General features: G+C 40.3%; 1 long non-coding RNA gene across 1 annotated transcript in view; it reads left to right on the top strand.

Moving 5' to 3' along the window:
• Positions 1-13,708, top strand: part of LOC128149046 (uncharacterized) — a 24,694-nt gene extending 10,986 nt beyond the window's left edge. Inside the window, exon 2 of the long non-coding RNA XR_008237521.1 lies at positions 12,064-13,708. This is a non-coding gene — a long non-coding RNA (uncharacterized LOC128149046). The remainder of the gene's footprint in view (positions 1-12,063) is intronic.

Raw genomic sequence — 13,708 nt, 5'->3', positions numbered from 1 at the left:
TGGAGAGAGACTCTCGACTGTCTGGCAGTTGTATGTCACGCCGGGGATAAAGACTACTTCCACTTCAAGTTTGTAGCACAGGTATTCCCGGCAACAAAAGCAACATCTCCCGACACTTTGGGGGTAGTAATGGTTTCGAGTTGCTCACATGCTCCCAGTGAAGTCTATTGGTGGTTATTTCAGTCCAACACAACTTCATAACCTCATCTTACATTATCACATTTTGTAGAAACACCAAGACATCACATTGCAACAAATTTGCCTTGCAACTGACAGTGTCAAAATGATCGGTACCTAGGAAGGGAGGCGTTAGATGTGTGTATTTCCATCCTGTCTTCAGCAGATTATAGCACGTTTTAAAGTTACTGCGATACTTACAGGATTAGAAAAGAGAAAGAAAGGTTTCCAGCCCCCCCAGCCCCTCCTGTGTAACCCTGGGGACCGAACTAGAGCACTGGCCACTTGTGGTTTAAGGGTTGTTTCAGTCTAAGGCTCCTGGAAGTCCATATGCTAAAATACACGTTTGTTCTTACTTTCTTCCATGAAGGTAACCTCGCTCTGACAGAAAGCAGTCCCTCAAAGAATCTTTGGCTAATTTTAGAAATGCAGGGCTAACTTGCCCCATTTATTGCGGGTGTAAGGAGAGAAAGAGCCTTTCTGCACTAAGCCCTTTTTTCTCTGTTTGTACCAGTGCGAGTGAGGAAAGAGCCTGACTTTAACAGAACAGATAAAAATAAAACCGGCGATGGACAAAGCCAATTATGTTCCCCATTGCCTAGGGATGGGCAACCTAATTTGCAGCTGACAGTGATTTGATGGACCAAACCATCCTTTTTCTGATCCAGCATTTGGAGTAATTTTTATTGTAAACCAATCATTACAATGTAGGACTCTCAGTACCATCAGTGTCACCATGACAAATTCCCACATCAGTGTTAGTGTTGCTGCTAGGGTTTTTCCTCCCATCCTTCACTGCCTGACATGTTCTGGGAGGTGCTGGACGTGGTACACCATGGCCCTGTCCTCAGCGCGAGCCCTGGGCAGAACGGCTAATGGGTCGTGTGAGAGGGACGGTGCCAAACGCAATGGTACCAACACTGGGGGACATGTTTCTAATCCCTTTGCTGTAATTTTGGCAGGCATGCTAAATTTAGTCCTCTTGTTCAGAATATACATATAGCACATTAAGCTGGGAGTTTAGCAGTGCACATTTTCTTCTCTATCTTCATCTGAAATCGTCTCTGATTTTGCTCCTTTATGTGGTTTATAGGTCATAAAATGGTTTCCCCCACCCCCCCAGGACATTGTACTAGTTCGTTTCTGACATCTGTACAACCTAGTAAGTCCTAAGCCTTAGTGTAGTATCCTGATGTTCCCCGAATGGGCATACAGGCATGGCTTCTGCCCAGCCGTTGTTGGACAGAACATCACTTCATTAGAACCAGCTGGAATTTATTTTCACCAGAACTCTAGCAATTTCTGTTTTAAGAAGCCAAATCCCTGATTTTTCAGAGTTGTTGGAATTTACTTGTCTGCACTGGAAAAACCTCCCGCTGGATCATGTAAGCTGTGGGTCGCAGAGATAAGGGGGCATTTGGAGAAGGTGACCCGAGAGGATACATGGAGGGTGAAGATCTGTTGCTCTTGCAGACGATGTGCCCTACATTCCCCTTCCCAGGTCCGCGAGAGCACAGTGTAGACCCAGGAGGCTCCACCTACGCTTGTTTCCCCCTATTTCTGCTTAGCTGCGAGATCTGCAATTTCTTTCTTTCCACTACAGTATCCAGTAAAGACTGATAAACAAATGATAGACAGACACCTACTATTGCTAACAGGAGGAATAAAAGCCTATAATTTTCACAAGACAGATAGCCAAGACTTTGCTCTAATACTGGATAGTTTTATCAATACCTCTACTCCTGCCAAAGTCCTGCTTTAAAATAGCATTATTAAGGCTGTAACGTCAAGCACAGAGATGGTGAGACAGGCCAGTGTTGAGGTAACTGGTGCACCTTTACTTCTGCTCCTTCCATGCATCCTCTTCAGCTGCACAGTCACACGTACATAAAAGTAACTGCGTACTGAAGAGCTATGAGGAGCAAACTATGTATTTTCTGCTCGTATGCATTGTACTATTTAAATTGACCAAATATTTGTATTGACCAAACATATACATTAGTTTTATCAGGTCAAAACCCTCAAAGTGAAGATGGAGAAATATATTTGATCATTTCAGTAGAAATAGAAGGTGGCTAGCAGGATATTTCAGTAGCAAATCTAAGCATGAGTTAAGTGCAGTTGGCTTAAAACAAATACATTTTTTTGTGCTTACTTATATAAGCTCTTCTTCTTCCTTGTATATGGCTTGATTTCAGCATCCCGTTTTAGAATATACAGATTTGGTTCAGCAGCTTTCCCCAACTGGGTGAACGGCGTGTCCCCACAGGCAGCCTTCTGGAGGCAGCAAGGCGGAGGGACGCCCAGCCGTGGAGGGGACCCCGTGCCTGGCATTCCAGGAGGAAGGATCCTGCAACCTTGTGTCCTACCCTTGCAGTGCATCAGCAGGGATGCACGTGTGGCTCTCGACCTTAGTTTTGGGGTGGGATTTGGTAGTGTAGCTGCTGGAAAGGTGTAGGATCTGCATCGTGTGGTGAGAAAAGCTCATGGTTCGGTTGGCAGGAACCTTCTGCGCAGGGTCGGGGTGGGTGGCTGTGTGGTCCCATGTGCAGGGGAGAGAGGTTGGGACATGCGGGAGACACAGCTGTGACGGGGCCGTGGCAGCCACCGGCGTTTCTGGGATCTCTGCATGGATCTGGGGTGAGAATTGTGCCCTCGTCGCTGCAGCGCCGATGGAAAGTGCTAAGAACAGTCCTCGTAGACCTGTTTCATGAGCAATCCTGTGAAAGGAAACAGATTGCCTCAGGCGAGACATTTAGAGGGTCTTATACTTCTCTTTATGCTTTTAAAGTGCATGTTCTTGCTCTCAGTGAAATATTGCCTTTCCAGAATGGACTTGGACGAGGAGATGCTCTGTGTTGCACACCCCTGCCGTTGAGCTGTAAGCGCTTGTTTAGGTCATCCTCATAGAGAGAAATCCATATACGTGGGAAGGTCACTGTGCATCCAGATATTGCTGCATATCGTCTTTATTTTCCACAATTCCTTTCTGGGTCAGGTTAAAGATTCCCTATACTCACGTTTGCATTTCCTAAGGTTAGATGATGTCTTTTTCCTATTGGTGTTGCCTACACAGATGTGTCTGCAGTGCTCATGGAGAACCTTGGCACCACGCAGAGCTGGAAATCCAGCATCCCACCTGCACAGGTGCACAGCTGGAATCACTTGTGTGTGGGGGGGGGAGTCCGGCTGCAACACGGTTGGGTTTGGGGTTACAGTGGTATTACAGCGGCAATCCCAGTGAACGGGGAACAGGAGGTGGGATTTGGGTTCATGAAATCGCTGCCACACAGTTAAATTCCAGAGGTGGTTAAATAAATCCATGCTGCGTCCGCAGAACAAGCACTGGATGACTGCAGCTTTTTATTTGGGGAGTGCCATGCTGTAGGAATGAGGTTAGTTGTGTCCAAGTTTGTCGGCTTGAGGCCAAACATCTTCTTTTAAAATGTTAGGGGACGCGGTCCATCCTTGGGGGCTGATTCTGCTCTGTTCTCTCTTCCCTTCTTGCATCCGTCATTGTGTTGGGGCTTGCTTTGGTCTGAATTTCCACTGAAATTCACATGGAAGCTCTTGGAGCTGTGTCAAATTCATGCCAAGTTTATTGAAATTTCATTGAGGAAAAAAGGGGTAAAAGGGTCTCATAAGATAAAAATAATTATTTTTTTTTTTTAATATTTAAATTTTGAAACAACTTTCAGTTTGAGTTTCTAACATTTTGGGGTTGTATTATATATGTTATGGTGACATTAAAAATGGAAGAAAATTTAATGAAAACATTTGAAGCCATGGAAAATGGCTTTCCCACCTTTTCGCATATTTGCTGTGGAGAAATGTTGAAAATCTATTGCAGTTTGGAATGGAACTGAATTTAAAATCTTTTATGAAACAGTATTTTCATTCTCATACAGTTGTTTACATAAGTTAAGTACATTTTTATTGAATGTAGATTCTGGTCAAGATTTGCTAAAATTTAGGTTTCTAAATTCCTGTTCAAACCCACAGGGTTTAGAGTTACCAAGCAGTCACCTTTCTCAGTGATTTCAATAGGTCTGTCCCTCCCATCTATTCAAAATAAGCTTTAAGACTATTCACCTTGCAGCACTCTATGTTTAGACACTTATTTTTAAGATTTTGATTTTATTTTTTAATGTAATCCTTCTTTCTGCAAATCAGAAGGAGCTTTGCTAGAAAAATAATTTCTGTTTCTTCCCCCCCCCTCCATTTTTACATGGTAATTACTCATACATATTTCTTACTCTTTTGCAAGTTCTCTGAGTCATAGATCATGGCACAATGACCACTGTCATGCTCAGCCTTCCCACCCTGCAGGGGCCACAGAGCAGGACAAACTAATTTTTCAATTAAATTGTATTTTCAATTACATTTTCAGTTCAAACCCTAATTTCTGTTTCAGTAAGACACACAGTTGAGACAACTGGCAGAAGTCTACTGGCTGTGAAGAAGTTCCTCCAAATAGTCACCCGCTCTAGTTCAGTCCTCTGCTATACAATAAACTGATATGTTGATTTTTATGTACAAGAACTAGTAACTAATTTCACAAGGCTATTTCTTTAGAATAATCCTCAAGCAGTTTGATCTCATTTTAATTGGTGCAAAAATTGGTCGATGCTTTTTATTGCACAATCAGTTTTCCTCAAAGCCTGTCTTCTGTATAGATTTTAATACATCTATATACCTTAAACCAGTTTTCTGAAAGGGGAAAAAACATTATAACTCATTTTGGGGACTATAAAAGGAGTAATTTTCTTGAAACTGGTCCTTAATATAGCTAATAGCTCTTGGCTTCACCTCAAGATAGTTAACAAGCCCATCATTAACTGTGGCTAATGAAAAATTAATTAAACTTTTTTAAATCTAATACTGGATGACAAATCATTATAAATCATGCCCTTGGTTATGCATGTCAGTAAAGTGAATAAATGAGTTCGAAACTTCATATATAGATGTATAAAACAGAACTGTAAGCAAATATAGGATGAATTGTGCTGGTTGTCAATGGTTATTTTTTCTGTAGCTTTTAAAATTTCTTCTTAACATTTCCAGAATTCTCACTAATGTATGACCCTGGATATAATTTTTTTGAAGATTTAATAGGAAACCTTAACTTTTCATATGATCAGAGAATCCAAGCATCTGCACTAGGATTATCCACACCCACCTGGAAGGTAATGAGCAAAACTGTGAAGACTTAAAAGGAGGAGGGCAGAATTATTACAAAGTCTAACATGACAAAATTCAACAAAACTATTCAACTGGATTTTAAACTCCTATCAGATGTCAATAAAAACAGGAAACTACATTTTTTTTCTGTTTTGAATACGCCTAAGATAACTCAATAAAGAAATAGAAGGAAGATGAATAAATTTTGCCTGAAAAACAGTTCAAAAGGAGCCACGTGTCTTAGAGGTGCAGGAATAATGGGAGAAAATGCAAACTGCTCGAAGAGCCTTTCACCAAACAGGTTAGAAACCATTTGGTAAATCCTACGGATATTTCAAAGATAGTAGGATCAGTTCACAAATGCCAAAATACTTCCCATATATGACTAATATTATTCGTAGCTTCTAGAGCGATGTAGTGTCAGGGTTGCTACAACCGTAACCCTTCTTATTACTAGCTAAATATTTCCTGGGTTGAATTAGAGCACCCCAAGCAAGCTGTGCGAGGTGCAGACACCAAGCGTTCTCCAAGTGTTTGCAGGGTGGATGGGGAGCAGGACAGACACGGAAAGGACGGTGAAGCACAGCAGGCAGGTCAGGCAGGAGCCAGAAGCTGCCGCTGGAAGTGACCTCCCGCTTGGGAGCCCGGGCCCCATCCATCAGCTCGCACAGCTTCTCTTTGGAGGTCTGGTATAGCTGCACACATGAAACCTTTTTTTACTGATGAGAAGAGAGCATTTCCTTTAAAGCAACTCCTGTTCTGTGTGTGATGTGTTCCCCATCCTTTATTCAGGTGCTCTTTCAATACTGCCCAGGCTATAGCTGCTCCTCCTTTGGGGCCAGAGGACTTGACCTCTATTTCTGCTTTCTCCTTTGTTTTCTTTTTCTTCCCCTCCCATAAGACTGCAATGTGCTCACTACATGTTCCTTTCAAGGCCGAGCATCAGCTCTGCTTCCACTCCCTGACTCACCTTGTGATACCTCAGTCTGCATCGCTTATATCTCTCTATTTATATATATATCTATCTGATAAAGATGTAGCTCAGTATCAGATCCGCGTCCTGTGGGATTGCCTACTTTGTACGTTACATTTGTCCCGTTGGCTGGGGTGCAGCTGTGCTTTAAGATAAAAGCCATTCTCAGTGAACTTCTTAAAGACCTAAAAGTTACTTATGTACATAAGTAACTACTGTAATCAAATGCAAACATATTTTCTGCCTATCCCCATTACTTGAAAAAGCCCAAATTGATTTATTTTCAAATTCAGGAATCAGTTTGCGAAGTGTAAGAATATGTAATACAGCAATTATGGGCATTCCCCAAAAGCTGTATTTATGTATTTATGAAAAAAGCTCCCATGGGTAACACTTCATATAAAATATTGCACTTGGAAATGCTTTTATTTTTATAAGTTCTTTTCAGTTTTCTATTTTGAAAGCTGATGTAATATGTTTCATATCACGTAATATTTCTTTGAAAGTTCACATTCTGTAGCCAGCATCGCTGCAGCTTGCAATGCAAGACATTTAGGCAGTGAACAGACTTTCTTGGTGACATGCACAGCTTCTTAAGAAAAGCTATTCTGCAAATGAGATCACAGCATCACATCTATTTTTTTCCTGAAAAACACACTTAAACCAACTTTTTTTGATTAGCTGTAATTCAGACATACCCTAAAATGTAATTAATTTTGATCACACCATTTCTGCGATTCAAATGATGGATAACAAATAGGTTATGCATATGCCTAATATAACAGCATTATATCAAACACTCAGTTTATTGCATTACAGATGATATCAAGTAATGGTAGTCATTCACATGAATAGTTCTCAAGTCTGATTGAATTTGATTCCTTATTAGAGAGAGTTCCACAGTGCAGAATATTGTACCAGTAATATAATACAGAAATTGCTTCTAGCATGTGAAATGTGCAATTATAATAAGCAAATATTTAACTCATACTGTGCTCTTGGGATCACAATGTCAATAAGAGACTTAAAAAAATTAATTGTTTCGTCAGCCAGAAGCATCTGAGAAGGGTCCATAGCCAAGGTGGTCTGCCAGGGATCCTCAGCCTCCAGAGCTGGGCTTATGAGGAAGGTGATGATTATACTTACAATAAATAAAGGCTGGGATCTGTTTTATGATCAAAATATTGAACATAAAATTAATAAGCATCCAGTTATGACAGTAATAAATGGCAACAACATTCAGTTGATGGGAATGTCAGCAGAAAATATGAATGTAATGCATGTACCTGGAGTTGCCTGCTTGCGCACACACACACATACACACGTGTGCGCACACACTCACACCCGGACACTGGCTTCCTTGCCACGGTCGATCCCTTGCAGGCTGGGGTGACTTTCACCAAGGAGTGCTCAGGGCCTCTCGCCTCCGGAGCTTTACTTTCGGGGTATAAAAACCAGGGCTGTCGCTGCACTTTACCAGCCACAGAAGTTATAACTGTTGTCTGGCTGTTGCTCTGAGAAGAAAAAAAGATTTCTTTGTGACTTCCCCCTTAATATTCCTTCAAGGGCTTGGGACAATCTAGACCTGAGGAAGCCCCCGATACAAAATTAAAATAAGAATCAAATTTCTCTTCCTTCAGAGCCTCCTGCCTTTCACACAGAGTTGGAACCGCTCTTTGCTTTCTTACTGACTGGTGCTGTGACATCCCATTATTCATGAGCATTTTCAGCAAGAGACAGATGTATGAACTCTCATTTTCTATGGAAGATTTCTTATGGAGCCAGCATTACCAAGCAATGATTAGATAAGATGACACCATGGGAAATTCAAGATGGAAAAAAAGCCAGAATGGGTATGCTGCAGAGCTGAAACGCTATCAGTCCTTATTGAACGGGCCTTCATCTAGGACATTCAGAAGAATTCTTTTAAACGCACCAGCTCCCTAATGAAGCTTAATAATTTTGATTTTACAATACCTAGCAGCAGAAACTGCATGGATGCTTAATAATAGTGTAATCATTTTCTGTCAGCCATTTGGTTTGCAGCAGAATATGTATGCTTGCATTATTCCATCTAAGATGATAGAGATATTTATATTTATTGAAATTCTATACTTTTGTATTATGTATCTCTACATTTATAATTTTATTTTTTTTTAAGGCACGGTGGCACAGATTTAGATTGACTAACACCATGGGAAATTTAGGATGAACCAGAGCCAATGTGCCAGTTAAAAGTAGAGCTGAGAATTCATCTGCTTCAATTCCAGTGCTCTTTTATGGAAATCAGCTATCTAATCAGGAATCATTTATTGTCACTTTGTAAGAGTTTGTGTGTCAGGATGAATTGAGTCATTAATTGCAAATACACCAGTGACATCTTGGAATATGTATATGATATATATGTATGCATGTGAAAAATGTCGAAAGAATGGGAGTACAGACAATGTGAGACACTGCAACAATGAAGAAATATTGAATATGAAAAGTAAGAACAGAGGAATTTAAAAGTAAAAGGTGATTTTAAAGAAAAGGCAACTATCATATACAGAAAAGGGGAAAGCATAGATAAGAATTAAATGCTAGATATTCCTATGCTTTTAAACATTTAAACATTAGTTACAGAAAACCTCCATAAGTTTACGTTCTAATGCATTATATGAAATGTGCAGATTTTATGGGCTTTCCACTCTTAACTCCTGGTATGTAACGTAAGTTCCAACTACAGCGTGCAGTGGTGGAATGGCAGGAGAAGGACTATTGGGAAGAGATGCTTCAGAGGGGTTTCAGATGCTGTTGAAGGGATCTTGCCTCTTGGAAGTTCAGATCCCCAGATTCTATGTATTACTTTGGATTTACTTAACTGTTTCAAATGAATTGTGATGAAGTAATAGAAACAGGAGGAGTTTATGATAATATGTGGCACAAATAATGAAACTATTGGATTTTTTGGCAGAGCACTAGGGAAAAATCACTGCTGTATCTTGTGCAACTCTACCAGCAACTTTGATCGTGATGTAATCTTACAAAAAGCACTGAATCAGGCTGTTGATTAACCTGAGTAGCACTGTATATATATATATGAAGTGTTGCATAAAAAAGGAGTTTTAATATATTATAAAAAATTGGTAATGTGATTGCAAGAAATCTGTTAATTAGCATGTCTACCATACATCTTTCTGAACGTTCACCTTAAGAGAACTGAGGACAGAGTTAGCAACAATGTGATACAAAATAATTAGCTTGTTTTCAGGGCTTAAATAGTCATTACTTTCCTGCAAAGTCTCTAATTAAGCTAATCCTAGTTTATAATACATTAGCAACAACTCTTTATGTAGAAGCTACTTCTTAGAGGGTAAAAATAACTTCAAATTTTGAAATGTGCCAAATGATATGCGAAATTGTAGAGCTTGGGACAGGAACAATACAGACTAAGAAATTTATGTAAGTACTTGATTTATTCCTTGCTGCCCACGTACAATTTGTTCACCTGAAGTCCGCAGATACAACTGTTTAAAGGCTCTCATGAAACAATTTTCCCCTTTCTGCTTTGAAAGTCTATGACAGCCTGTTACCATGATTTTCTTAGGAGGTCCTGTTATAGCATTACCCAATTATTTCCTAAAAAGTGTAAAGGTTTTTTCCCTGACTCACACTATAATAGATGAAGGAGTGATTTGCAGTTTGATGTTTGACTTCAGTCAAAGGAAAAGAACTGATACCATGAAGTTGACACAAAACAAAGCACAAAGTCTGCACTGTAGGAAAAAATGGGCTCTGACCCTCATCCACACACATCCACACACAAAAAAAAACCCCCAAAAAGAAACACTATAAAAGGTAGAAAAAGATATATTTTGGAAGTGGGAGACCCTTATCTTCCAGCTGCCATTTTCCCACGGTGGGCAGAATTATTGCTTTCCTCGACTTTGTGCCTTGCTTGGTAATTTACCTGTGGTCAGTTGGAGGCAATATTTAGTTACAAAGCCCTCAAGTCAAGCAGGAATGAGTTCATGATTATGCAAGCTAATGAAATTAGCTGAGGTGGGAAAATAGAGAGTGATGTGGAAAACAAAGGATTCCCCTCCCAGCCAAAAGGAGTAAGTCATCAGAAAAAACAATGCTGAAAATTCAGCCAATGAATCCTGCAAAAAGATCAAAATGAAGCAGGGAAGCCTGGATCTCCCTGTCCCTTGGATTTACAACAGGCAAGGAATTACACTTCCCATTTAAAGACAGAGCTGAACTTCTCACTTAAATAATTTGTAGAAGCTTTTGTATCAGCTTATGCTCAAAACCTAAAAACTGGAAGAGATAACCACAGCGAGCAAGAAAGCACCTGAGATCAACTGGATATGCACCGAGCAAGAAACCACAGGGTTTCTTACAGAGCTGTTTACCCAGGCATCTAACTGAAACGTGTGGTTGCTTTACCACATCATGTAATATTCTCTCTGTTCCCCCTACACTTTCTCTTCTGGTACAGTATCAATAATTCATGTACTTTTCTTACATGGGCTATTTAATATGTTGTAAGAGGCAAAATATACACAGTATGTATAAGGGAAAGAGATTTCCTGCAAAAGATATTCAACAGACCTGTAAAGCCTAGGAACGCGGATAAGGCAAAGCACAAGGACTTGTCTTACCCAGGTGTGGTAGGCAATTCCCATTCATGCCCATTTTTAATTTTTTGTATGACAGGTGCAAAACCAACTGCTATAAACAATTTTCTGAGGCAAATATCAGTGAGTCCCCAATTTTAACCTATACAAAGTAGAGAAAAAATAAAACACAATGCAACAAGGCACCGGAATAATGTGATCTTGTGTTCAGAGCAGTAGCAACATGTATACAAGCTACCTCTTTTTTTTTTTTTTTTTTTTTTTTTAATTTGCCTCTGGATTGTGAGTCAAAGCCACTGACTCCGTCCCTAAACATGACTTTGGTAACACTGCCCAAGCCAATGTGGTCAAGGCCCTGTTCTCATCCTAGCGAAGGCTGGGACAGGCCTTTTAAACTAAAAAGTCCTTAATACACACATGTATGTGTTCACTGGCTTACACTTATTTTTTTATGAGCAGAGCACATTTAAGTTAGAAAAGATTAAGCGGAATTAAACATGGATGCCTTTTTCAGGGAGCCAATTCCCAGAAGACATCCATTTTTTCAGCACTTGCTCCCAAAGACTCCTCTAGCAGTGTTAGATTTGACTGCAGATGACAAGCTGTACACAGGAACCAGACATTTATATCCTTATCATCACCTATTAACTGTTGTTATTGTCGCTGACAATGTAGTGATAATAATAGGGATTCTTTCAACACCTGGCTTTAAGATGTAGGAGTTTATGACATTCAAAAATATCTCAACAGAACTGACAGGTGAAGGCATGTTCAGAAGCAATTTATACCAGGAACAGTATATAAAACCATGCAACAGCTGACTAGAACCTTGAGGAGTCTTTGCTAACCCTTAGGATTTGCCTTAGACATTGAAAAGCAAGGTCATTTTCTTTTAATAAGATGTCACTGTCTCCATGTGTAAATCACAATCCAGTGTCAGCGTGTTGCAGTTTATATAGGAAAATGACTAATAGGAATAATAAACAGTACGAGGAGAGCTGTGACTGAGTGAAAAAAAGACAGGAAAACCGGCTGTTGCCACTCTCTTGACTAATTCAGAGCATGAAGTGAATGTACTGAGATGCTGATTTCCTTCAACTGTTGTAGGATTTGCGATTCTTCTAAGAGGGGTTTGGCTACTGAAAGGCTCAGGCCAGGAGAATGGAAAATGCCTTCAGCTTCCAAGATTGTTGTTTTATGGATAATGGGATGTGAGCCTTTCCGGCACTACCTCATCCGCCGTACAAAGAACTGGATCCTGTCTCCTCATCTGCCTGCTCTTCTGGTGTGCAGTGACCATGTCCAAACACTGCTTCACCATTGTCACCTACCAGTCAATGCACAGAGGATCCCTTATCACACACAGGCCAGATTTCAATGGGAAGAGATTGCTGTGAGGACCTGAAAATTATTGATGTAGGCTAAGGTCATCCTAATCTTTCCAGTAAATCTACATCCATAGGACTTCAAAAGAAGGATTTAATAAAACAACTCCACAGCCTGATGGAAGACCATCTCCACTTCAGTTGCTCCCAGATGGCTGGAAAGACAGCGTAGACCTGAGCAGCCCTGAGTTGCGCCTGTGCCCTGGTGGGTTTGGAGGAACCTCAACAAGACACAGTACGCCAAGACGTGGCCAAAGGAGCAATTGTGTTGGGGTGGTTTGCAACCGTTGAGGTCTCCCTTGTGAAGACGGGCAAATCCAGCCTGTAAGGTACCGATACCCAGGGCACTGGCTATCCGTCACGGGTACAAAACTGGCCCCCAAGGCTGCACAGCTTTGCAGCAGACGGCTCCACTGTGGCTCTGCCTCACCAAGTCCTGGACACCTCGAAGGATGGCAATTTCACTGCTCCACTGAGTGCTGCATGCTGCACTATGCTCTTGCTAGGAAAATTTTTCCTACTGTCCAAGGAAATAAATCTTTACACATTCTCCAGACATAAACTAATGATTCAGAGTGATCAGAATAAAATTACTTAACTAATGTGTTATCTGAAGTTGGAAGAGGCACGTTTCAGTTGCAGTATGACAAACCAGACAAAGGCAGAGGGGATATTATTAGCTAGGCACTGTCTCACAGGATTAGAGGTATGAGATATAATACATATAAGGACCCAAGGGTGAGATTATCTCAGGATAATACACCCTTTAGGTTTTTAAATTGCAGCCAAAGCAATCAAACCTGTTACCATAGCATTCATTTTAATGCACAGATAAATTTGTAGCTCTTGTTTATATAGCTCATCCTCTGGAGGCACTAATATGATTCCCTTTAAAACTCCAGTTAATGAGAAAATAATAGAGCATTGTAGATATAAGCAAATTTTTTTTTCCACTGTCACTGTCATCATCTTTTATACAGCCAGACGGCTCTTTGAAAGAATAAGTTGGATTTATTTTATGTACCACAAAACCTTTAAAAACCTTTCTTTACTCCAAGCTTTCCGATTCCAGCCTAAAGCCAAAAATACTTGCTGTCTAAATATTTTTATAAATCAGTATATCATCCATAAATCTTACCTTATCCCTAATAGGAAATTTAAAATTGTAACTCTTAAAACTTCACCTTGGCAACATACATTCTTATTTTATTGGCTTTCCTGGACAGAAATCACTGATGAGATACTGTACGTGGCCAGGGAATAGGGATTGCATATCAGTTGCTGAGTGTAGTGAGCTGTGTAATGAAGCCATGTTTGTTTACTTTCCTTTGTATACAGCACTGCAGTAAATCTCCAGTCGTTTTCAA

The sequence above is a fragment of the Harpia harpyja genome, chromosome 12 (genome assembly GCF_026419915.1).
Source record: "Harpia harpyja isolate bHarHar1 chromosome 12, bHarHar1 primary haplotype, whole genome shotgun sequence".
Lineage (NCBI taxonomy): Eukaryota > Metazoa > Chordata > Aves > Accipitriformes > Accipitridae > Harpia > Harpia harpyja.
The sequence above is the reverse complement of the archived record's forward strand: the minus strand, read 5'-3'. Positions and strand labels throughout refer to the sequence as shown.